This window comes from Phyllobates terribilis, unplaced genomic scaffold (assembly GCF_046119375.1).
Source record: "Phyllobates terribilis strain yellow unplaced genomic scaffold, ASM4611937v1 Scaffold_119__1_contigs__length_5224398, whole genome shotgun sequence".
NCBI lineage: Eukaryota > Metazoa > Chordata > Amphibia > Anura > Dendrobatidae > Phyllobates > Phyllobates terribilis.
Genome location: NW_027362879.1, coordinates 361,668 through 389,538, shown reverse-complemented (window position 1 = coordinate 389,538; position 27,871 = coordinate 361,668). Strand labels below are relative to the sequence as shown.

Sequence of the window (27,871 nt, the reverse complement as noted above, 5' to 3'; positions counted from 1 at the left end):
TAATGATTATTTTGGTCCTTGGGGTGTTGAACAACAAACCTCATTTGAACAAATGAAAATGAATTTACAGAATGCACCTGCTTTGTCCACAGTAGATCCTTCAGCTCCATTTGCTCTACAAGTTCACCCATCAGAGACAGTGGTGTCTGCTGTTCTGTTACAATTGCAGGGAGAAGAGTGGAGAATTTTGGGCTATTTTTCTAAGCTTCTCTCACCTATTGAAAGAGGTTTTGAAACTTGTGCGAGACACTTGGTAGGCGTCTACTTTGCAGTCAAAGCAACTGAACACATTGTTGGTTTCAACAAAATCATTCTGCAAACTCCTCATTCTACACTAAAACTTCTCATTGAGAAAAATATCCCAGATGTGTCACATCAGAGATTTGCCCATTGGTTTCTGTCACTGTCTCCCAATCAAATTGATGTAGATTATAAAGCCAAAGTTCTTCCTCAGTTGATGCAATATGAAGGGCAAACTCATGATTGTCTCCAGTCCTATTCCATCACTTTTCAGACGGAAGGCAGAGGTAACTGATGAAGCAGTTTTTGTAGATGGGTCCAGATTCTATTCAGATGGGCACTATTATACAGGATATGCCATTTTTTATCCCACAAGAGGACAGGTGGTAAAACACAAGTTACTGAATCATTTTTCAGCCCAGAGAGCAGAGCTAGAAGCGGTAAGAATGGTGCTACAGCTGAATGAGGCTGACAATCAGTGTCCCATTGTAATCTACAGTGATAGCTCCTATGTTGTGAGATCATTGACAGATTACCTGCCAGTTTGGGAAAAAAGAGGCTATGTAGATTCTTCTAACAAGACTCTTGTACATAGTGACACACTGAAAACAATTTTTGAGATAGCTTCAAAAAACCCTAATGGTTTTGTTATTGTCAAAGTTCCTGCCCATAAAAAGTCTGATGATGAATTATCTGTCGGAAATGCAACCGCAGATATGTTAGCCAAAGAGGCAGCCCTGACAGAAGAAGTGTTTGAGCCTGAACATCTCGAGGTTTCAGCAGTTCAAAGAACAGACAGGCATATCCCTTCTTTTGCGGAAGAACAAGAAAAAGATTCAACTCTTGTTGCTTCCCGGGTTGATCCAAAACCTCCCTTTGTTTGTGAAAATGGGGTTTTGTGTCATGACTTAAACAGGGACTTGCGTCCTGTTGTACCAAAACATTTACAGGATGAGTTCATGAGATATAATCATGAAAGCTTGGGTCATTTGGGTCAACAGAAATTGTTAGGCATTCTCAAAGAGAAATTTTACTGAGAAAAGATGGAAGAGACTGTGTAAAGTATTGTTCAATCATGTCTCATTTGTGCCCAAATTAATCCAAGACCAAAAGGACAGAAACCGCCACTACTGCGAACCGCACCTGCAGATGGTCCATGGTCTGCATTACAAATCGACTACCTTGGTCCATTACCATCAGGTAAAAATGGTCTCAGGTATGCATTCGTGGTAGTAGATGTTTTTTCTAAATGGCTTAAAATTTTACCTGTCAGGAAAGATGATGCTTTGTCTACAGCTAGAGCATTAGTTAATCATGTCTTTTGTACGTGGGGGATCCCAAGAATGATTACCTCTGATCGAGCAAGTCACTTCACAGGTAAAAACATGCGAGCAATTTGTACTATTCTAGGGGTACAACAACTGTTTCATGTACCTTACCATCGACAGTCTGCTGGTATTGTGGAAAGGATCAATAGAACAATAAAATCCAGAATTGCCAAAATGTTATTGGACCAAGGTAATACTTGGGTGGATGCAGTACCTTTTGTACTGTTGAGTGTTAGAGGAACAACTTCCTCCACAAGTCAGTTTACTCCTTTTGAACTAATGACAGGAAGGAAAATGCCATTGATTTTCCCACATGAACCATTTTTGTCCACACCTCAAAAAGATGCTGCTGCAAGGTCCAAATGGTTGCAATTGTTGCAGGAAAACTTGAAAACCATTCTTCCACATGCTGCATCAAGAATGCAGAGGATGGAGCCACCATATGAATCCAAATTCAAAAAAGGGGCTCTAGTCATGATAAAAACTTTCAGGAAGAGTGGACCTTGAGAAAGTAACTGGGAAGGTCCCTTTGAAATAATCGACACCATGGGACAAGTTATGATCCTAGTGCAACCAGCATCCAACGTGGTTAAAAATACCAGCAGACAACAAAAATTGTGGGTACATGTTGATCAATGCAAATTGTATATTGCAAAATAATGATACTGCATTTCTTTCAGGAAGAAATGGATTCCAATAAGAGCTGGAATGCGGAATACCATGTCCTTGATGGAAGGGATTCAACACCAATCCTTCAAGAAAAGAAAAAGTTTCCCAGGAAAAGCTACTATCTGATGGGAACCAAATTTCAGCTACTTTGTACTATTTCAATTGTGTTCTACGCAGAAGACATTTTATATCATGGAACAAATACTAGTGAAGTGAATGGACATATCAAAGGAACTTTACATTCACGGAAACCAAGAGGATCAAGTATACAAAATCAAATAGATGAAGACATACCGGACGATTCAGTAGATATTACTGGAAACATTTGCATGGGTTATGGTGTAAAATGCTGTATTGAGCTACACTTTATACACGACACTTAATATTACATGCTGCCATAGGACCTAAGTCTACATTTACAGAGTTACAAGGAGATTATATACATAATAATAAGACAGGCATATGGGAATGCAATCCTACAGATGTGTTATACTGGAATATAGGGATAAGAGGTGAAGAGAAAGCTGTATGGTCGGGTGATATTACTAATGATATGCTCGCAAAAGGGACAGTTAGAACATCCGAAACAGAGATTGTGTTAAAGACACAACTTTTTGGGAAAATTTTGGATCCTTCATTACTTTCTATTACAGAAGGAGATGAAGATTGGGTAAAAACATGGAACTTCCAGAGAACCAGAGAATCAGTACAAGTACAGGTATATGTAGTTTTTACAGTAACAAATACTATCGCTCCAGAAGTAAGGGTTGCACCACAAGCAATACATAGTCATGAAAATATGTCTCCTCTTTTATTAATATGCAACACAAGGTTAGCGTTACCTCCCGAGTGTTAACATGGACCAGAAACAAATTATTTTTGGGAAGTTTTTCAAATGGTCCAACAAATGTTATACATAGAAGTCAATACGGGAATATGAGATGGTTGGATAAGAATTTTTTTTTTTCTCTAGATAATCCATCTCTTAAAGATTCTGGACTTTATTAATGTTGTGTTTTAACTAAAAATAATTACAAACAATGTAAAGATGTAATTTTTTTGTCAGGATTAGATAATGTATGTACACAGACAAGGCTTCAACCATCTACTCCTTTCCAAATCAATCAATTCCAATCTAAACCTCTATTAAGGGATGGAGTGTTGATGACTATGGTCTGGACTTTTAACATGTCTAGTTGGAAAATCTCACCCAGATATCCCCAATGTCAATCACATCTCATCAACATGGAGATGGGAATAGAACAATGGTTTGGGAAAAGAACATCAACACAGGTTAGAAGTAAGAGGGGGCTATTAGAAGGTAATTTGGGGGGATTAGGAACAGTGGTGAGTTTAACATTATGGACATACATACACTTAAATCAGATTTAGAAAATATTGGGTATATTGGAGGCAAAGGGGTAAAAATTTTGAAAAGTTTGCATCAACTCCTTGAGAAGATGGTTTTGAACACTGCTGCTGTGTTGGGATCTTCAGTGTCACATCTACAAGATGCTACTTTAGCTCTAATAGAAAGTGAACAGGAATCCCAAGTGGCCAGAGCATGTCTAGAAATTCAGATTGAATATTATACTAATCTGAAAATGATTGCACAGGCATTGTAAAGTGGAATTACTCCTTTAGGAATAATGAGAAATTTGCCTACAGAATATAATTTTGCGTTAAATCACACAGATTTGTGGGTAAATAAGTGGTTAGGATGTGAACCGAACATTTGTGTAGGAACATGGCTAATCCCAATATCAGGAAGAGAAGAAACCATGGTTCCCCTAACTGTTCTGGGCATTCCTGTTAGTAATACACAATTACTATATTATCTATTACAGTACACAGATTTAGCATTTGATGGTACAAACACTGAACAATTAGACATATCGTCATGCTTACATTTTATTTCTAAGGTAATGTGTCTACCTGGACAAGATAAAGTCATTTATAACTCGTGTTTCCATAATCATACCTCATGTCATGCCAGAGTTGAGAATGTGCACACGATACATGACTTGTTGACCCCAATAAGCTCGAACAAAAATTTGTTTCCAAGTTATGTCTGAAAAAGAAGTTGTTTCTGCATTCTTCTCATCTTGTGTACATGCTGAAAATCTGACAATAGGTTTATATTGTATGGAGGGAAGTGTGAAAAATATCTACAAGAAGGAAGGAAGTATTAATATTACATCAATAGGGACAAGAAGTCTGAAAACCTTCCAATACAGTTCAGTTTGTCACAAATAAATAATTTCCCTTGGGATATGTGGACAAATGAGATAAAAAAGAAAAAAGTTTTGATAAATTTGCTAACAAAACAATTAAAAGAAGCTGAAATTGTATTCAGACATGAACAAGGCAATTTAAATGATATTGAACATGAGTGGACAACTATGTCAGGCTCATCTTGGTGGAAAAATCTAGGAAGATCAGTAACTAGTTGGTCACAGTCTTCAGCAAAAATGGCAGCAGGAAATGTATTATCCAATTGTAATCATATTTATTTTGATCTTGCTGTGCATTTTTTATCAGATTTTTATGTGTAAAATTAAGAAAATATATAAAAAGATAAAGACTGAAATGAAAAAGGAAGATAATATTTTAAGAGAAATGTTAAAAAAATATATATAACCTTTTTTAGTGAATTTTTATTTTTAATTTAGAAGCTTTTGGGAACTCAGATGACATTCAATACAGGTGTTGATACAAGGTTATCAGAATAAAGAATGAATGTGATACAAATGGTGAGAGAATGAGTTTAGGATTGATTATGATATTTCTTAAATCATAATCAGGGGGGGACTGTAAAATATTAATATCTAATGATAAAAGTATATACATAAGCTTTAAAGTTCTGGTTCGAGCCTTACTTTCAAATATTCTAGAGAAAGATTGCAGTTATTCTGGGACCTTGGCAGAGACACCTGTTCTGTACGTCAAACCTATAGGACTCTGGTCTATATGGGTTATTTGGAGATAACTAATGATCCTTTAAACGTCACTAGCCATATGTTTAAATATGCCAACACAAGGTAAATGTGCATGTAGTCAAAAGGCATATACCATGAGTTACTAGATTTGTTCTAACATGGTAGAAGTTTATAATATACCAGAAAGTCAAGATATTGGGTTATGAAACTGGAAAAATAATCTCCATTGTATGTCTATGAGGCGAGATGGCATTCCTGTCCTCACCTCTATGCTCTTCCGTTGATGAGTGGTGCTTCATAGGTAGGTCACCAGGTTACCTCTCCTTATGCCACCACTAAGTTTATGACATGGGGGCCTGCATGAGCCATAGGTGATGACCCCCCCCCCCCCCTTTTTCTTCATTGTGTTTCATCACTGTCATCCTTGTGGTGGCTGTAGGGGAGGGTGGACCATATTAACAAATTAATATTCTGGGGCACCTTTTGCACGCATTTTTACTTTAGCCTATAACCCTGATGTCGGTGGTTTTATAACTTAAGATTATTAGTGTGATCTGTAAGGGCATTGTGCAATTGGGCTGTCTCTCAGTATTATGAATTCATAAATTGTATACTTTTCCTACCATGATGTATTACACCATCCGGCACTATCTCCTTGTATTTATTCTATCTACATTGTGTGTTTTATAAAATAAAACATTGTTATTTATATGCAAGTAAATTTTCTGTGTTGTACTCCAATCTTTTCAACAAGTTCTTTTGCTCAGCTTGCACGTGGACAGCATCCTGTTCATTTTCACAGGGTACTGCCCACCCCCCTTTTGTTTTCATTAAGTGTGATTTATGGCAAACCTTTGTTGTTATCTGAGATGGTATATAAGTAGAGCAAGAAATGAATGGGCAGATGTCTCATACCTTGAGAATCTCCACCACGGACCATCTCATGCAATATACTTAAGAACTTATGAATGTTGCTTTCTCTCTTATAACCTAACTAGCTATTGAACCCATTCTACGCCCAGGTGGCGAGCATTTTTATTGGTATATGGTCTTCCATGCTGGTATGTGCTGCCCCCCTCCTGGTATTTGTGCTGCCCCCATCCTGTCCCCACCATCCTATCCTGGTATGCATGGCACCCCTCATCCCCATCCTGGTATGCATGGCACCCCTCACCCCCAATCCTGGTATGCATGGCACCCCTCATCCCCAATCCCGGTATGCATGGTACCCCTCATCTCCAATCCCGGTATGCATGGCACCCCTCATCCCCAATCCCTGTATGCATGGCATCCCTCATCCCCAATCCCGGTATGCATGGCACCCCTCAACCCCAATCCCGGTATGTATGGCACCCCTCATCCCCAATCCCGGTATGCATGGCACCCCTCATCCCTGTCCTGGTATGCATGGCACCTCTCATCCCAATTCTGGTATGTATGGCCTCATCCCAGAAACCTGGTATGCATGATATTCCTCAACCCCAATCCTGGTATGCATGGCACCCCTCACCCCCCAATCCTGGTATGCATGGCACCCCTCACCCCCCAATCCTGGTATGCATGGGACCCCTCAACCCCAATCCCAGTATGCATGGTACCCCATCCCTCATCCCTATCCTGGTATGCATGGCACCCCATCCTTCATCCCTATCCTGGTATGTATGGTATCCCTCATCCTGGTATGCGTGGCACCCCTCATCCCCAATCCCGGTATGCGTGGCACCCCTCATCCCCAATCCCGGTATGCGTGGCACCCCTCATCCCCAATCCCGGTATGCGTGGCACCCCTCATCCCCAACCCCGGTATGCGTGGCACCCCTCATCCCCCAATCCTGGTATGTGTGGTACCCCTCATCCCCCCAATCCTGGTATGTGTGGTACCCTTCACCCCCCCCCAATCCTTGTATGTGTGGTACCCCTCATCCACCCCAATCCTGGTATGTGTGGTACCCCTCACCCCCCCCAATCCTGGTATGTGTGGTACCCCTCATCCCCCCCAATCCTGGTATGTGTGGTACCCCCTCATCCCCCCCAATCCTGGTATGTGTGGTACCCCCTCATCCCCCCAATCCTGGTATGTGTGGTACCCCTCACCCCCCAATCCTGGTATATGCATGGTTCCCTCACCTAACAATCCTGGTATATACATGGTTCCCTCACCCCACAATCCTGGTATGTGTGGCCCCCTCATCACTTTCACACTGTACACACATACAAAAAAAATAAACACTTATACTCACCTTTCTTATCCGTACTCCAGCGCTGCTGTGTCCTGTTCTGCCGGAGGCCGGGGGAGGAGTGCGGCACCGGAGCACAGCAGTATCCGGCGCCATTTTGCTGAAGACACACTGTAAATGTGTCTTCAGTAAAATGGCGCCGGATAGCGCTATGCGCATACGCCGATCCGACAACTCACTCCTGCCCTGGTCTTCGGCAAAGAGAGGCGCCGCGGCAATGCTCCTCCCGGTCAGGTAAGTATGCAAGTATGGCGCCGGAGATCGCGGTATGCATTCAGTGTCTACGCATACCGCGATCTCCGGCGCCATACACTCCTCTTACCTGTAACGGCTGGATGCCTGCTTCTGTCTGGAGCCAGACTGTGCATCACGCATGCGCAGTCTATTGAGGCTTCAGACAGAGGGACGCATCCCCCGTTATATTATAGATACTTCTTTTGTGTGCTATGAACTATTTTTCCTTATTTTTGTAACCACTTTTGAATGAACCTTAAACAAGCTTTTGTTTTATCCACATAATTCAATATTGATTTCCTTCCTATCCTCAATGTACTCTTACTCCAATGTAAGCGTTATATTTTTAACAGTGATGGAAAAGTATCATAGTCTTTAGTAAGTGGGCAGCTCCTCACACCTCGTACACACGCGGCTCCGCTCCGTACACACGGCTCCGCTCCATACACCTCAAACACATGGCTCCGCACACCTTGTACACGCGCGGCTCTGCTCCGTACGCCTCGTACACACGCGGCTGTGCTCCGTACACCTCGTACACACACGACTCTGCTCCGTACACCTCGTACACGCGCGGCTCTGCTCCGTACACCTCGTACACACGCGGCTCCGCTCCGTACACTTCGTACACACGCAGCTCTGCTCCGTACACCTCGTACACACACGGCTCTGCTCCGTACACCTCGTACACACGCGACTCTGCTCCGTACACCTCGTACACACATGGCTCTGCTCCGTACACCTCGTACACACGCGGCTCTGCTCCGTACACCTCGTACACACACGGCTCCGCTCCGTACACCTCGTACACACGCGGCTCTGCTCCGTACACCTCGTCCACACGCGGCTCTGCTACATCCACACTGTAAACCCCTCCTGACCCCACACATAAACTTCAGCTCATCCAGCACCATGACAACCAGCACAGCAGAGTCCTGCATCCACTGAGGCCCCTGATCATGTGACCCCTGACTCCTCCCCTCCTGTGACCTCATCACAGCTCCTGTGCGCACAGAGCAGCCATATATGTGGAGACCCCATTACTGGGCGCAGGGGGCATTAACCCCTTCAGCACGGAGACTCTTTTATGCCCCTTATGCAGGGTGTATGATTCCCCACAGTGTAATGCCCCCATTATGCCCCTTATGCAGGATGTATGATGCCCCCACACAGTGTAATGCCCCCATTATGCTCCTTATGCAGGATGTATGATGCCCCCACACAGTGTAATGCCCCCATTATGCCCCTTATGCAGGATGTATGATGCCCCCACACAGTGTAATGCCCCCATTATGCTCCTTATGCAGGATGTATGATGCCCCCACACAGTGTAATGCCCCCATTATGCCCCTTATGCAGGATGTATGATGCCCCCACACAGTGTAATTTCCCCATTATGTCCCTTATGCAGGATGTATGATGCCCCCACACAGTGTAATGCCCCCATTATGCCCCTTATGCTGTATGTATGATGCCCCCACACAGTGTAATGCCCCCATTATGCCCCTTATGCAGGATGTATGATTCCCCACACAGTGTAATTTCCCCATTATGCCCCTTATGCAGGATGTATGATGCCCCTAAACAGTGTAATGCCCCCATTATGCCCCTTATACAGTATGTATGATGCCCCCACACAGTGTAATGCCCCCATTATGCCCCTTATACAGTATGTATTATGCCCCCACACAGTGTAATTTCCCCATTATGTCCCTTATGCAGGATGTATGATGCCCCCACACAGTGTAATGCCCCCCATTATGCTCCTTATACAGTATGTATGATGCCCCCACACAGTGTAATGCCCCCATTATGCCCCTTATGCAGGGTGTGTAATGCCCCCCATTATGCCCCTTATGCACAATGTATGATGCCCCACACACTGTAATGCCCCCATTATGCCCCTTATGCAGTATGTATGATGCCCCCACACAGTGTAATGCCCTCATTATGCCCCTTATGCAGTATGTATGATGCCCCGCAGTGTAATGCCCCCATTATGTCCCTTATGCAGTATGTATGATGCCCCCACACAGTGTTATGCACCCATTATGCCCCTTATGCAGTATGTATGATTCCCCCACACAGTGTTATGCACCCATTATGCCCCTTATGCAGTATGTTTGATGCCCCCACACCGTGTAATGCCCCCATTAGGCCCCTTACGCAGTATGTATGATGCCCCCCAGTGTAATGCCCCCATTATGCCCCTTATGCAGTATGTATGATGCCCCCACACAGTGTAATGCCCTCATTATGCCCCTTATGCAGTATGTATGATGCCCCCCAGTGTAATGCCCCCATTATGTCCCTTATGCAGTATGTATGATGCCCCCACACAGTGTTATGCACCCATTATGCCCCTTATGCAGTATGTATGATGCCCCCACACAGTGTAATGCCCCCATTATGTCCCTTATGCAGTATGTATGATGCCCCCACACAGTGTTATGCACCCATTATGCCCCTTATGCAGTATGTATGATGCCCCCACACAGTGTAATGCCCCCATTATGCCCCTTATGCAGGATGTATGATGCCCCACAGTGTAATGCCCCCATTATGCCCCTTATGGAGAATGTATGATGCCCCCACACAGTGTAATGCCCCCATTATGCCCCTTATGCAGGATGTATGATGCCTCCACACAGTGTAATGCCCCCATTATGCCCCTTATGCAGGATGTATGATGCCCCACACACAGTTTAATGTTCCGGGACGTACTAAAAAGAATGAAGATCAGGAATAAATAAAAAGAATGAACATAAAAACTTACAGGTCCAAACATATGGAGAGATATTATGGATTTCTTGTGTATCTTGCACATGGGATGAACATGAAATATATGAAGATTACAAGGGAATGAACACATTCCATATAAACAGGTGTATATTATATTCCTACACTACCGCCATCCCCCTACACACAGTATAATATTTCCACAGTACCGCCTGAGGTCCTGCAGTTGGAATAAGTCCTGAGGTTTTACAGTTGAAATAATCCCCCTGGGATTGGTTTTCCCTTTGGCTGCTCCCCTACATGTACAGTGGTGGCCAAAAGTATTGGCACCCCTGCAATTCTGTCAGATAATACTCAGTTTCTTCCTGAAAATGATTGCAATCACAAATTCTTGGGTATTATTATCTTCATTTAATTTGTCTTCAATGAAAAAACACAAAAAGAATTGTCCTAAAGCCAAATTGGATATAATTCTACACCAAACCTAAAAAGGGGGTGGACAAAAGTATTGCCACTGTTTGAAAAATCATGTGATGCTTCTCTAATTTGTGTAATTAACAGCACCTGTAACTTACCTGTGGCACCTAAAAGGTGTTGGCAATAACTAAATCACACTTGCAGCCAGTTAACATGGATTAAAGTTGACTCAACCTCTGTCCTCTGTCCTTGTGTGTACCACATTGAGCATGGAGAAAAGAAAGAAGACCAAAGAACTGTCTGAGGACTTGAGAAACCAAATTGTGAGGAAGCATGAGCAATCTCAAGGCTACAAGTCCATCTCCAAAGACCTGAATGTTCCTGTATCTTCCGTGCGCAGTGTCATCAAGAAGATTAAATCCCATGGCACCGTGGCTAACCTCCCTAGATGTCGACGGAAAAGAAAAATTGACGAGAGATTTCAACGCAAGATTGTGCGGATGGTGGATAAAGAACCTCGACTAACATTCAAACAAGTTAAAGCTGCCCTGCAGTCCGAGGGTACAACCGTGTCAACCCGTACTATCCGTCGGCATCTGAATGAAAAGGGACTGTATGGTAGTATACCCAGGAAGACCCCACTTCTTACCCCGAGACATAAAATAGCCAGGCTGGAGTTTTCCAAAACTTACCTGAGAAAGCCTAAAACGTTTTGGAAGAATGTTCTCTGGTCAGATGAGACAAATATAGAGCTTTTGGGGAAAAAGCATCAACATAGAGTGTACAGGAAAAAAGAGAGGCATTCAAAGAAAAGAACACAGTCCCTACAGTCAAACATGGCGGAGGTTCCCTGGTGTTTTGGGGTTGCTTTGCTGCCTCTGGCACTGAACTGCTTACCGTGTGCATGGCATTATGAAGTCTGAAGACTACCAACAAATTTTGCAGCATAATGTACCTCAGAGGTCATGGGTCTTCCAGCAGGATAATGACCCAAAACACACTTCCAAAAGCACTATAAAATGGTTTGAGAGAAAGCACTGGAGACTTCTAAGGTGGCCAGCAATGAGTCCAGACCTGAATCCCATAGAACACCTGTGGAGAGATCTCAAAATGGCAGTTTGGAGAAGGCACCCTTCAAATATCAGGGACCTGGAGCAGTTTGCCAAGAAGAATGGTCTACAATTCCAGTAGAGCATTGTAAGAAACTCATTGATGGTTACCGGAAGCGGTTGTTCGCAGTTATTTTGGCTAAAGGTTGTGCAACCAAGTATTAGGCTGAGGGTGCCAATACTTTTGTCTGGCCCATTTTTGGAGTTTTGTGTGAAATGATCAATGATTTGATTTTTGCTTCATTCTCTTTTGTGTTTTTTCCTTGCAAGCAAATTAAATGAAGAGAATGTGTGATTGCAATCATTTTCAGGAAGAAACTGAGTATTATCTGACAGAATTGCAGGGGTGCCAATACTTTTGGCCACCGCTGTATACTCTCGAGCATGTATACATGCATGTAGGGGAGCAGGCCTTACTAGATATTGAGGCTTTGTACAGTAATATACCACATGAGGACGGTATCAGAGGAGTAAGTCGTTTCTTGAAATCAAGATCAATAGAGTGTAGCAGACATAATAACTTCATGGAGGATCTTCTAAAACTCACTCTTACTCACAACATATTTCTTTTTGACAGGAAGTACTTCCACCAGCTCAGGGGTACTGCGATGGGGAGCCCCTGTGCCCCCTCGTATGATATCCTATTCCTGGGCTCATAGGAGGAAACCACAATATTCAGGGATGATCATAAGTGATGGCATCCAAATATTGGGGTATTATATAGATATATTCACAACATTTTTATCATCTGGTCAGAGACGAGTGAGCAATTTCTTGAATTCGTCAGGAAACTCAATATCCATAGAGTGGGCCTTAGATTTATATCAGAGTTTAATTATTACCAGTTGCCTTTCCTGGATGTACCAATCAAGAAAGAACGGGATGGGACCCTAGGGACTCTCATCTACCATTAACCTATGAGCACTAATAAACTATTAAATTACTAAAAAAAAAACAAGCAATATCCAAGGGCCAATTTTTACAGTTGAGTAGAAACTGCTCTAATGTCACAGATATTAATATACAGGCAATAGACATGAACACCAGATTCAAGGAAAAAGGTACCCATAGTATATTTTGGATTCCGCACGATTATTTGCAGAAAAACAGGAGAGACAGACACTCCTCCATACCTAACCAAGAGAGCAAGAAAAATATGGGATAACACAAGTAATAGGAACTTGTCACAATCAGAGTGACCATATCTTTAATATCCTCAGAAAACACTAGTATGTACTTGTGGTCGACCCGGACCTGAGGGTGCTGTGGGATCTGCTCCCACAATAACTTTCATAAAGGGTTGGTCAATTAGGGACCGTTTAGTGCATAGTTTCTATAAAAACCTGCACCCAAGTGGACTTGGCTAGATAGAAGAATCTGTGGTTTCTTTAGTTGTGGAGAAAGTTGTACACGTAATTGGATGAGACCATATAAATCTTTCTCGAGTTCATCTACGGTTGAAGCCTTTTTCCAGAGGGATTATTCCAACTGTAAAACCTCAGGACTTGTATATGTGGCCACATGCAACTGCCCCCTAGATTATGTATGCATGACCAAGAGGATTGTGGGGGGGCATTTGGGGGAAATACGCCATGGCCGGGACACCTCATTAGTGAGACACATGAATAGTGTACAGTACAGACCAAAAGTTTGGACACACTTTCTCATTTAAAGATTTTTCTGTATTTTCATGACTATGAAAATTGCACATTCACACTGAAGGCATTAAAACATGTGGAATTATATACTTAACAAAACAGTGTGAAACAACTGAAAATATGTCTTATATTCTAGGTTCTTCAAAGTAGCCACCTTTTGCTTTGATGACTGCTTTGCACACTCTTGGTATTCTCTTGATGAGGTTCAAGATGTAGTCACCGGAAATGGTCTTCCAACAATCTTGAAGGAGTTCCCAGAGATGCTTAGCACTTGTTGGCCCTTTTGCCTTCACTCTGCGGTCCAGCTCACCCCAAACCATCTCGATTGGGTTTAGGTCTGGTGACTGTGGAGGCCAGGTCATCTGGCTTAGCACCCCATCACTCTCGTTCTTGGTCAAATAGCCCTTACACAGCCTGGAGGTGTGTTTGGGGTCATTGTCCTGTTGAAAAATAAATGATGGTCCAACTAAATGCAAACCAGATGGAATAGCATGCCGCTGCAAGATGCTGTGGTAGCCATGCTGGTTCAGTATGCCTTCAATTTTGAATAAATCCCCAACAGTGTCACCAGCAAAGCACCCCCACACCATCACACCTCCTCCTCCATGCTTCACGGTGGGAACCAGGCATGTAGAGTCCATCCGTTCACCTTTTCTGCGTCGCACAAAGACACGGTGGTTGGAACCAAAGATCTCAAATTTGGACTCATCAGACCAAAGCACAGATTTCCACTGGTCTAATGTCCATTCCTTGTGTTCTTTAGCCCAAACAAGTCTTTTCTGCTTGTTGCCTGTCCTTAGCAGTGGTTTCCTAGCAGCTATTTTACCATGAAGGCCTGCTGCACAAAGTCTCCTCTTAACAGTTGTTGTAGAGATGTGTCTGCTGCTAGAACTCTGTGTAGCATTGACCTGGTCTCTAATCTGAGCTGCTGTTAACCTGCAATTTCTGAGGCTGGTGACTCGGATAAACTTATCCTCAGAAGCAGAGGTGACTCTTGGTCTTCCTTTTCTGGGGCGGTCCTCATGTGAGCCAGTTTCTTTGTAGCGCTTGATGGTTTTTGCATTTGCACTTGGGGACACATTCAAAGTTTGCCCAATTTTTCGCACTGACTGACCTTCATTTCTTAAAGTAATGATGGCCACTCATTTTTCTTTACTTAGCTGCTTTTTTCTTGCCATAATACAAATTCTAACAGTCTATTCAGTAAGACTATCAGCTGTATATCCACCTGACTTCTGCACAACACAACTGATGGTCCCAACCCCATTTATAAGGCAAGAAATCCCACTTATTAAACCTGACAGGGCACACCTGTGAAGTGAAAACCATTTCCGGTGACTACCTCTTGAAGCTCATCAAGAGAATGCCAAGAGTGTGCAAAGCAGTCATCAAAGCAAAAGGTGTCTACTTTGAAGAACCTAGAATATAAGACATATTTTCAGTTGTTTCACACTTTTTTGTTAAGTATATAATTCCACATGTGTTAATTCATAGTTTTGATGCCTTCAGTGTGAATGTACAATTTTCATAGTCATGAAAATACGAAAAATCTTTAAATGAGAAGGTGTGTCCAAAATTTTGGTCTGTACTGTACATTAAGGTGAAACCGGAAATATCTCCTTTTGCATCATTGAGGTGGTTAAACCCAATGTGAGAGGAGGTGATCACAATAGATGTATCCTCAAAATGGAAAGTGAGTGGATTTCCAGACTGGATTCACAAGCTCCAAAGGAACTCAATGAGCAAATTTTCTATGCCTGTGTGAATACAGCCCCATTCTGGATTACATTTTTGGATTTTATACTCTACCAATTGCTACTCAGTTCCCTGTGAATGAGGTTCACATACTGTTTTACTTCATCAAGAGATCTGAGCTTCTATATCAGAATTATTTCTTATCAGTTATATCCCACTTATACTGTTTAGTAACTAACAAGTGTGGTGATCCTTGTGAATCTCTAATTATGCAATAGGGGTCAAATATGACCATTTAGGAATATACTGTGGGCCACCATCCCATATTTTTTGTAGTGATAAAGTAGATCTACATGCCTATTGCATGATGGGAGGATGTGCAATAGTTGTTTTTAGTCTCCCATGACGCTGATCTCAGAGAGAGGATTTTTCATTTGATGGAATGCAATCCAATACCATATGCGCTCCGGCACGGAACGCAGACATCTGGGCATGCGCATTCGTAACAATGATCCTAGATGCACTCCAGTGTGGAATGATAACTACGGGCATGCACAGTCACAGGTACGAGTGAAGCAGCGGCAATCAGTTTTTTGTATTATTATTATTCTTATTATTATTATTAATTTATATAGTGCCATTGATTCCATGTTTATCTAGCGTTTCAGTGTAAAATACGTCACTTCCGGACATGCACACTAGGGAATGGACATTATTGGACTTCTAGCTCATGAGAAGTAGCATAGGTGCAGTACATTATTGTAGACAGATCCCGGTTCTTCTGCAACAACTCTCGACACTGCTGTTTCTGGGCCTTCGGTAGCGTTTCCGCTATTGCGACTCCTCCAACGTCACCTTCTGGCTTGCCCAGCAAGCATGGAGCTTCCACAGCCTCTCTATCTTGCCACGGCTTGATGAGGTTGACGTGGTATATCTGGTATGGCTTACGTCGTCCCTGTTGATGATCCTTGTAGTTCACTTCACCCACTTTTTCCACCACCTCATACGGCCCTTGCCAGTTGGCCAAGAACTTACTTTCCACCGTAGGAATTAGCACGAGCACTCGGTCTCCCGGATTGAATTGGATCACTCTGGCTGACCGGTTGTAGACTCTGGCATGAGCTTCTTGTGCCTGGAGGAGATGTTCTTTCATAATGGGCATCACCTTCTCAATCCTCTCCTGCATCAGAGCGACATGCGCAATGACGCTCCTGTGGGGCGAGACCTCCGCTTCCTAGGTTTCCTTTGCAACATCCAGGAGACCCCACGGATGTCAGCCATACAGGAGTTCGAATGGCGAGAACCCTGTAGAGACCCGTGGAACCTCTCGGATGGAGAAAAAGAGATACGGTAGGAGACAATCCCAGTCTCTGCGGCCCTTTCTATGGCATTCCTCAGCATACTCTTCAGAGTCTTGTTAAACCTTTCGACAAGTCCATCTGTCTTAGGATGGTATACTGAAGTCCTCACCTGGGAGAATTGCAGGACTTTGCATAACTCCCTCATCACCTTACTCATAAAGGGAGTTCCCTGGTCGGTGAGTATCTCCCTTTGGTGAGCCTGTTTGGGGAAAAAACGTGGACTAACTCGCAGGCTATACTCTTTGCGAAGGAGTCTCTCAGTGGAATTGCTTCAGGAAAGCGTGTGGCATAGTCCAGGATAACCAATATACACTGCTCAAAAAAATAAAGGGAACACTCAAATAACACATCCTAGATCTGAATGAATGAAATATTCTCATTGAATACTTTGTTCTGTACAAAGTTGAATGTATTGACAACAAAATCACACAAAAATCATCAATGGAAATCAAATTTATTAACCAATGTAGGCCTGTATTTGGAGTCACCCCCAAAATTAAAGTGGAAAAACACTACAGGCTGATCCAACTTTGATGTAATGTCCTTATAAGAAGTCAAAATGAGGCTCAGTATTGTGTGTGGCCTCCACGTGCCTGTTTGACCTCCCTACAATGCCTGGGCATGCTCCTGATGAGGTTGCGGATGGTCTCCTGTGGGATCTCCTCCCAGACCTGGACTAAAGCATCCTCCAACTCCTGGACAGTCTGTGGTGCAATGTGACGTTGGTGGATGGAGCGAGACATGATATCCCAGATATGCTCAATCGGATTCAGGTCTGGGGAACGGGCGGGCCAGTCCATAGCTTCAATGCCTTCATCTTGCAGGAACTGCTGACACACTCCAGCCACATGAGGTCTGGCATTGTCCTGCATTAGGAGGAACTCAGGGCCAACCGCACCAGCATATGGTCTCATAAGGGGTCTGAGGATCTCATCTCGGTACCTAATGGCAGTCAGGCGACCTCTGGCGAGCACATGGAGGGCTGTGTGGCCCTCCAAAGAAATGCCAGCCCACACCATTACTGACCCATTGCCAAACCGGTCATGCTGAAGGATGTTGTAGGCAGCAGATCGCTCTCCACAGCGTCTCCAAACTCTGTCACATGTGCTCAGTGTGAACCTGCTTTCATCTTTGAAGAGCACAGGGCGCCAGTGGCGACTTTGCCAATCCTGGTGTTCTGTGGCAAATGCCAAGCGTCCCGCACGGTGTTGGGCTGTGAGCACAACCCCCATCTGTGGATGTCGGGCCCTCATACCACCCTCATGGAGTCGGTTTCTAACCGTTTATGCAGACACATGCACATTTGTGGCATGCTGGAGGTCATTTTGCAGGGCTCTGTCAGTGCTCCTCCTGTTCCTCCTTGCACAAAGGAGGAGGTAGCGGTCCTGCTGCTGGGTTGTTGCCCTCCTACAGCCCCCTCCACGTCTCCTGGTGTACTGGTCTGTCTCCTTGTAGCGCCTCCAGCCTCTGGACACTACGCTGATAGACACAGCAAACCTTCTTGCCAAAGCTCGCATTGATGTGCCATCCTGAAGGAGATCCCACAGGAGACCATCCGCAACCTCATCAGGAGCATGCCCAGGCATTGTAGGGAGGTCATACAGGCACGTGGAGGTCACACACAATACTGAGCCTCATTTTGACTTGTTTTAAGGACATTACATCAAAGTTGGAGCAGCCTGTAGTGTGTTTTTCCACTTTAACTTTGGGGGTGGCTCCAAATCCAGGCCTCCATTGGTTAATAAATTTGATTTCATTGATGATTTTTGTGTGATTTTGTAGTCAACACATTCAACTTTGTACAGAACAAAGTATTCAATGAGAATATTTCATTCATTCAGATCTAGGATGTGTTATTTGAGTGTTCCGTTTATTTTTTTGAGCAGTGTATATTGATGTTGCCCACGAGCAGATTCAATCAGGGGCCAACCAATTTCCATATCAATTCTCTTGAATGCTCTACAATAATGGGCAAAGGCACAAGGGGACTTTGAGAGTGAGAGGTGGGGGCGGTTAACTGGCGTGTAGGGCAAGACTTGCAATACTTGATTCCGGGCCAATAGAACCTCTGCACAATCTGTTCCTGCTTTTTTTCCGCTCCCAGATATCCCCCCAAGACATGTCAATGGGCCATGTCCAACACCTTCTGTCTATAGGGGCCCGGCACTATTAACTGCTCCACTCGCACCTCCCTCACTTTCTTGACCCGGTACAACAACTCCCCACTCATCATAAAATGGGGAAATTGTGTCAGCCCCCGGCTCCTGTGTAACCCCATTTATAACAGTGACATTATTAAAAGCTTCCTTCAGAGTTAGGTCCCTATGTTGGGGAAACCCAAAATTCTCGCTGGTCACCCCTATCTCCGGAATGGCAGACTCGGGGGACACTACCTCCTTATCCCCAACAAGGACACAAAAGGGAAACCTGTCTGATTCTGGGTGTGGTGATACCTCCTCAGGGTTAACTGGTTTCTTATCTGAGCCAGCGAACCCAGAACTCTTCCCCCACACATCCCAGAACAAACAAAAGTCCCAGCCTATAGTAATTGGGTGCAACAAGTCCTGAACGACGCCGACCTCGTGGGACTCAGTACCGTGAGCCATTTCAATGTCTTCTCTGGCCATGGGGTAGTCCTTAGCATCACCATGAATGCACCGAACGCCAACTTTTTTTCCCCGGGATCATTTGAAGAGGAAGGGTGGCCATCATAAGGGTCACCAGACTCCCGGATTATAGCAGTGCCGTTACCTCCTGTCCGTTCACCTTCACAGGACATGCTTGTGGCCCCTCGCTGGGTTGACATTTCACACTGCAGGTCGGATAAGCATAATATGAACAATGGCGTCCTGTGCTGCAGTCCATCGGCTCAGCGGACAATGGGCGGCTATATGGCCTGTGCCGTGGCACCTCCAGTAAACAACATCACCTGTAGGGACCTTAGGCACCACCTCTCCCACCCCTTTGGACCTTGGATGGCCCACCCCCTTTTGAGTCTCCGCCCCTGTTGGGAACCCCAGTATGGAGTGGGCTGCCTTCCCAAGGAACCTTCATCCCCTGGTATCTCTCAACCAGTCCAACCAGGTCATCTGCATTCCAGGGATCACCCTGGGCAACCCAAGTCTGTATGGGCCTTGGCAGGGAGTGCACAAACCGGTCCATCACCACCCGCTCTACCATCTGCGCAGGTGTAGGGGAATCCGGTACCAGCAACTTCTGGACCAGGTGCAACAGGTCAAACATTTGAAAGTGAGGTGGTTTGTCCCGGTGATTACCCCAGCGGTGGACTCACTGCGCCCTGATAGTCATTGTCACCCCCAAGTGTGCGAGAATCTCAGTTTTTAGCTTGCCATACCCTTTGGCGTCCTGCAAAGCTAAAACATAGTACACCTTCTGGGGCTCCCCCGTCAAGTATGACACCAGTACCTCTGCCCACTGCTCTGGTGTAAGTTTCTCCCTCTCAGCGACCCTTTCAAATACCGTTAGGAAGGCCTGAACGTCATCCACCAAGGTCATTTTCTGCAATGCCCGTTGTGACATGCAGAAGTAGTGCTGTTGCAGAGTGTGACATGCAGAAGTAGTGCTGTTGCTTTAAAAGCATTCAGCACCTATTAGCAGTAACACACGCACATGAGACAGGAAGTGTTGTGCTCCAGAAGCATCCAGCAACTAGAGGGGTTAACACAGTCACAGGAGTACAGTGTCCATTTTAGGACATGATCAGATATCAAAATCAAACATCATAATGATGTCAGTTTGAGGCTAAATACCCTGTCTGACAAGTGTTTCTGACAAGTGACTTTGATAAGTGACTTTTACAACTGTAATAATAATAAAAAAAAAAAGTCACTGTTCGCTGTTGGGACTTGAACCTAAAATTCTGTATCCAGACACCAGTGCACTAACCACTGAGCTATTAACTCAGTTGAAGAAACCTAGGAGTTCCATTTGGTTTTATGATTTTCAATGCAAATCTGATTGAAATTCATTGGGACTTATGCACAGACTGCAAGCAAGCCAAATTCAAATGATGTTTGATTTTGATGTGTGAGTCTGATGTGTGACTTTCTTCAAACATCAGAATCATAATGACTTTTAGTCACCCTGAGTATTTTCATGGTTGATCTCATAAGACAAGAAAAGCTGCCAGCTACTATCACTTGCCTGGATAGCTCAATGGTAAGGCATCAGACTCTGAAACTAAAGTGTCACAGTTCAAATCCCAATAGAAACATTATTACTATTATTTTTATTTTTTTAACTATCCCTATTTAGCACACAAACTACAGGGGTGTTTTACTTTTAATATCTGACATTTTGATTGTCATCCTGACGTGTTAAGAGTTTCAGACACGCTGTGTATTTGCATGGTAAATTACATAGCCAAAGTAAATTGGGAGGTACTAATTTACTACATATCTATTTCCAAGTGACTGTTCATTTGCATAATTTCTTAAAGGGGTCTAATGATAACATTTCTTTATTGTCAATTTTTCTTTCCATCCACCCAAGAACTGGCTGCAAACTCCCAATTTACTTTTGCTATGTAATTATTATAATTATATATCACTACCTAAATAATCAAATAATGAACCTACAGTTTAATGGTAAGGCATCTGTGTCACATAGTTTTGGTTTGAAAGGATAATAGTAATAATAATAATAATTAATAATAAAAAGTTCAGTGTCCCTACAGGTTTTTCTTGGCTTATGAGATTAACCATGATAATACTTAGTAATTGTGATTCTTATTCTGATGTGTGAGAAAAGTCAGATATCAAAGCCAAGCATCAGTGAAGTTTATGTGCTAGCCAACATCATTTAAAAAACAAAAGCTTATTTTTTCTGCACCAGGGATTTAAACTCAGAACTAGTGATGGGCGAGCACTAAAATGCTCGGGTGCTCGATGCTCGGGTTGAGCACATTGGAATACTCGGGTGCTCGACCCGAGCAGCGAGCCCAATGTAAGTCTATGGGAAACTCGAGCATTTTTCAGGCGGCTCCCCCTGGCGGTCTGTTTTTGATCAAAAATAGCATGAAAGCTATCCCACCATGGCAAGGTGAACCCATTCGGGATAGTCCTACTCTGTATAATATTAAAAACCTTACCATGTGTCAAAGCCTCAAACTTCTGTGTGTGAATCAAACATGAGATCTAATGTGATAGAAGATTACAGTCCCGGGAAGACTGGAAACATTCATATAGACAACTGGTGGAGATGTAGTCAGTGAAGCACTCTGGCTAAATATGTTTCTAGAGCCGTAGTAGAAGATGAAGATGTCGTCCTCATGAAGTAGTCATTTCACATGTTACGTGTAATGAATATCTCCTGCAGTATTGCTAATGCCGATTCCAGTGTCGGTAAATTAGATGAGAATTAGCTTTATGGAAGATGAGTCTATGAGAAACGTATTCAGCTGCCGACTCCAAGGAAGAAACTGCTTGTTGTCTGTGGCCTAAAATATATAGGTTTTATTACTAGATGTAAAAAAGAAAACGAAATACTGTAAAATAATAAATCTCCTCATATGTTTCCATTTATTATCTCCAGTAATTGTATTCTTACACAGGATTTTTATGATGTTACATCAGCTCATCTTCTTCTCATTCAGGTCCCTACAATATCAGATCCTCTCAGTGAAGATCTATTAAAGAGGATTTTCCTGATTTTACCCATCAAAGATGGATTTGGACAGAGACAAGATGGTGGAGAGGATATTACACCTCACCCTAGAGATCCTCTTCCGGCTTACTGGAGAGGTGAGAGATTCTGATGACGTCACATTACATCATTCTTATCTATGGGAATAACAGATGGACAGAACTGGAGAGATGAGGACTCTGGAAATGTCTGTAGTGAGATTTATTAATGTGTCTCTCCATAACCAGGATTACACAGTAGTGAAGAAAACCTCTAGTGAGCGCCGTCAGGTCCATGAGTCTGAGGGATGGGAAAGACCCCTGAGCCCATTCACAGGGCCACCATCTCAAGCCTTGATGCATGAGGACATCAATGACCAGAAGATCCTAGAACTCACCTACAAGTTGATTGAGCTGCTAACTGGAGAGGTGACACTGCTGGGAATACTGGGAAATTATACAGTAACACAATAAAAGGATCGGGGGGATGACTGTATCATTGTATGTGTCAGGTTCCTATAAGATATCAGGATGTCACTGTCTATTTCTCCATAGAGGAGTGGGAGTATTTAGAAGGACACAAAGATCTGTACAAGGACGTCATGATGGAGGTTCCCCAGCCCCTCACATCACCAGGTAATAGGACAGGACTAAATACACACGGCCTATAATTATCTGTATGTAAAGAATGAATTCAGTCCCTGTATGTGTTTCCTCCAGATCTATCCAGTAAGAGGACAACACCAGACAGATGTCCCGGTCCTCTTCTTCAACAGGACTGTAAACAAGAAGATCCCAGTGTTCCTCAGGATCATCAGGTAGATGGAGAGAAGGTGTCATGAGATCTCCCCTATGATGTGTAGATGGCTGTGAAGGTCTTGTGTTCAGTCTTGTTTTATCCACCAGTATTATGTGTTTTCTATTTGTGTAATGAGAACGGTGGAGATGGCAGGATTAAAGCTGATCATAGAAGGGACTTCTCCATCTGTCTGTGACTTTTACAATATTTGTTTCAGGGTGAAGATCTGACCCATATTAATACTATAGAGACATATGTGAGGGGTGATGAATTGTGTAAAGAGGAGATTCATACATATGACTACCCAGGTGAGTAGTAACCACTAAATGCACAGAAGTCACAGATTCTTCTCAGTCACCGGCTGTGGCTGCTTTATCAGTGGTGGAGTCCGGCCGTATCACAATCGTGTGATCACCATTTTGCCTCTAGACCACAACATTCTCTTCCACCCAAAACTGTTCAAATGATTTGGGCCTTGAAACCCTTTTCCATAGAACTTACAACCTGGAGGATCCACCTACTCCGTGTGATTAGGAGACGTTACCTGCCCAGATCTGTAAACCACAAAGCCAGAAAATCACTTGAAGAAAAATATTATGATGGGACTGTAAGAGAAAGCGGAGTGTAATGATGCTGTTGGCTTCCTAGATCCCTGATATCTTATTGGATGAATCTACCTTCTCTCCCTTCTATGCTGCTGAATGTCCTCATATGGTCCCTACAAGGCCAGGTCCAGTCTTTCTGGCCAAACTTCGCTTTTTTGATCAACAACATTAAATGTGCAGTGAGGGCCAAGTGTGAATTTCTGTACAATAACAACAGAGTTTACCTTTATCCTGACTTTTCAATTTCTTTTAAAACTGACTAACTTCAAACAGGATTGTGATAAACTAAACAACAAAAAAAATTACACCTGTGCCATGATCTATCTCTAAGCTAAATTTAAGACACCTCATCTCTGCACTATTATAACAAGTTCTCTTTGAACGTCTAATATTTCTTCTTGAAACTCATCTGACAGAAAATATTGTCCCTTACGATAGTTTAGATTGCCAAGAGCCCCCGAGCCCCATACTCTAATTACCCCAGAGAGGTTTCACCACTAGTTACTCACTACTTACTGATGGAGACTGTTGAGTTTGATCATTTCAGTAGATGTGTTATTGTTACTCACAGTTTTGACTACAGTAGTTAGTGCCCAAAATACTCTGATTTAACCCCTTCCTGCAGACAGTTTTGTGCTCCTATCTGGGCCCATTTTTCAAATCTGACGTGTGTGACTTTATATGGTGATAACTTTGGAATTCTTCACAAAGGATAATAGGAAACAAATGGATCTTACAAATAATATTCCAACTTCTCTTGAATCTGACAATACCCTATATACAGCTGTACACTACTGTCTGGGCACATGGCAGGTTAAGGGAAGGAGCGCCATTTACCTATTTGAATGCAGATCTTGCTGGGATAGTGTGCAGACACAATGTATTGGGGGCACTGTTCATTGTCACCTGGCAGCTCAAAAGATAGCCACCACAAACAGGCTTAGCGCTATCTACTCCATTATCCAGATCCCAGGGTTTGACTTTAACCCCTCTACATGGATTTGTACTTAGACAGAGGCCCCCTAAGCTTGGGCCACCGTGTTACCTAATGTTCTGTGGTGTGAGATGCCAAGAAGAATAGTCAGATAGCCGGGTCAGAACATGGAGGTCAGAGAAAATACAAAATCACACAAAAGTAGTCAGTAAACGGGCCGAGGTCACAACAGGAAACAAATACACAAGCCGGGAGCTGAGCACAGAGGACTGAACCAAAGGAGAACAAGGCTGTATCTGGCAGCTTCCGGCAATATGCTTCCAGCTTTAGTAGGGTGCGGTGCTTTCCAGTTGCCTGAAGCATACTGCCAGACTGGATGGTACTACTGGTCCTAGCAACCCTGGACAGAGCCTGCGCCGCCCAGAGCTTCTAATTCTGATGTATCCTCCATCACCAGCGCCTGCAGGATGAATAAGGCGGCTCCTGGTGAGAGAAGCAGACGTCGCAGGAGCAGATCCCAGAGGAGATGGGACCCACCATTTGTAGAAGCCCTAATGTGACCAAATTGCCGTAAACCAGAGCAGTAGAAATCCCCATAAAGTGACTCCATTTTGGAAATTATAACCCTCAGTGATATAATCTATAGGAGTAGTGACTATTTTGACTCCACAGGCACTTTCCAGAAATTAGGACGCAGTGGATGTTGGAGAGTGAAAATTACAAATATATAATTTCATTACCCAACACTTAGTGCCCAGATTGTGCTCCAGGAGACACACACCATCAATTAAGTGGGTTCTTCTCACTATAGTAATGTCAAATACATGGATGCTAAATGTGTTTTGGGCGCACTGCAAGGCTCAGAAGTGAGGGGGAGATCTGACTTTGGGGGAGCGGATATTGCTGGATTGGTTTATGGAAGCCATGTTGCTTTTCAAAAGCCTTTGAGCCACTAATAATGTGGAAACCTCTGGTTTTCCATTGACAGGTGATGGACCTGAGTGGGGACTTGTTTTTTGTGAGATTAGTAGAAGTTTTTATTGATATTATTTTTGCCTACATAACATTGTTTGGTGGCTTTTTATTCCATATTTGGGAGGCAGAATTAACAAACAGTTGAACACTACGATCCACTGGTTCATCCTATGAGGTTTTCTATTAGACTGTGAACTGTTATTGTCTTGGTGAATAATGACGGCTAACATAGGGCAAAATTAAAAAAAATCACAGAAAAAGATACAGCCTTACTAACACCAAATCATATAACAAATGCTACAGGATGCCGCAGACCCCCATGATAAAGGTGGGGGCAGCGCAGGTGCAAAATACTGATGAAGCTACCACTCACAAACCTACCAATTCATGGAGAGGGTGGTTGCCTAGTATTAAAGATGCACACAGATGAAGCTTGCATAGGACGCCAGTCACACAGGTAGGTGTGATGCAGTGTCTGGCTTAGGATAGTGATGATGCCCATACTATTAGATCAGGGGGGCTGTCCAGCACTATATAAGTGCACCCCATATGGACAGACCCCCTAGTACACCCAACAAACACTAAATTGCTAGTGCATTTGTTATCTGATTGGTGTTGGTAAGGTTGATTTTTCTGCGATGTTTTCTTGGTAGATAATGATACTTTTACATAAAGTGCATTTTTGAAGAGCGTTGAAGTAGAAATATTCATCAATATAAATTTTAAGGATATGTTATTCATAAATAATGATTGGTTTTATTCTTGCCAGATGACTGTACCAGGAGATCAGAGGGACAGCTGAAATCAAGTTTTATCAGACATAAGATAACTCACACAGGGGAGAAGCCTTTTTCCTGTTCAGAATGTGGAAAATGTTATGCTGATAAATCAACTCTTAACAAGCATCAGAGAACTCATACAAGGGAAAAGCCTTTTTCATGTTTAGAATGTGGGAAATGTTTTAGCCGGAAATCAGATTTGGTTAAACACCAGAGAACCCACACAGGGGAGAAGCCTTTTTCTTGTTCAGAATGTGGAAAATGTTTTAGCCAGAAATATGCTTTGGTTAATCACCAGAGAACTCACACAGGGGAGAAGACTTTTTATTGTTCAGAATGTGTAAAATGTTTTAGCCAGAAGTCAGTTTTGGTTAGTCACCAGAGAACTCACACAGGGGAGAAGCCTTTTTCTTGTTCAGAATGTGAAAAATGTTTTATCCAGAAGTCAGTTTTGGTTAATCACCAGAGAACTCACACAGGGGAGAAGCCCTTTTCATGTTCAGAATGTGAGAAATGTTTTGCTGATAAATCATATCTTAACAAGCATCAGAGAACTCATACAAGGGAAAAGCCTTTTTCATGTTTAGAATGTGGGAAATGTTTTAGCCGGAAATCAGATTTGGTTAAACACCAGAGAACCCACACAGGGGAGAAGCCTTTTTCTTGTTCAGAATGTGGAAAATGTTTTAGCCAGAAATATGCTTTGGTTAATCACCAGAGAACTCACACAGGGGAGAAGACTTTTTATTGTTCAGAATGTGTAAAATGTTTTAGCCAGAAGTCAGTTTTGGTTAGTCACCAGAGAACTCACACAGGGGAGAAGCCTTTTTCTTGTTCAGAATGTGAAAAATGTTTTATCCAGAAGTCAGTTTTGGTTAATCACCAGAGAACTCACACAGGGGAGAAGCCCTTTTCATGTTCAGAATGTGAGAAATGTTTTGCTGATAAATCATATCTTAACAAGCATCAGAGAACTCATACAAGGGAGAAGCCTTTTTATGTTCAGAATGTGGAAAATGTTTTGTGAATAAATCATCACTTCTTAGTCTCCAAAGTACAGACACATGAGAGAAGACATTTTTATGTTCTTAATGTGGGAAATGGTTTCCTTGGAAATCAACTTTTTTTAAACTTCAGAGAAGTCACACAGGGGAGAGGCATTTTTCATTCTAATCTAAAATTGTATCTTTTTAAAGGGGTTTTCCACTACTAGGACGACTCCTTCTCATTCCTCATGTTTGGCCATGTTAAAATAAAAAACAATGATACGCACCTCCCATTCTGGCGCCGTTCTATTGGTGTCACAGCTTGTGTTTCCAGTGCTCACATAAGGTTGTTACATCACACAATCCTGCTCCTAATCAACGCCACCTTTGGATGTATTGAACATCAACAGGAAGGACATGGCATGGACATAGCACCGAGAGTAGGCACACAATGAAAACACTTTCTTTAGACCGTGTTCCTGGGGGAATTATAAGCAATTTACAGCCTCAAACATGACGTCTGAT

The 27,871-nt window shown here is 43.1% G+C and overlaps 1 pseudogene; it reads left to right on the top strand.

Annotated features, from left to right (window-relative positions):
* Nucleotides 1–58: 58 nt before the first annotated feature.
* Nucleotides 59–27,533, top strand: LOC141201557 (uncharacterized; annotated as a pseudogene).
* The last annotated feature ends 338 nt before the right edge of the window (nucleotides 27,534–27,871 follow it).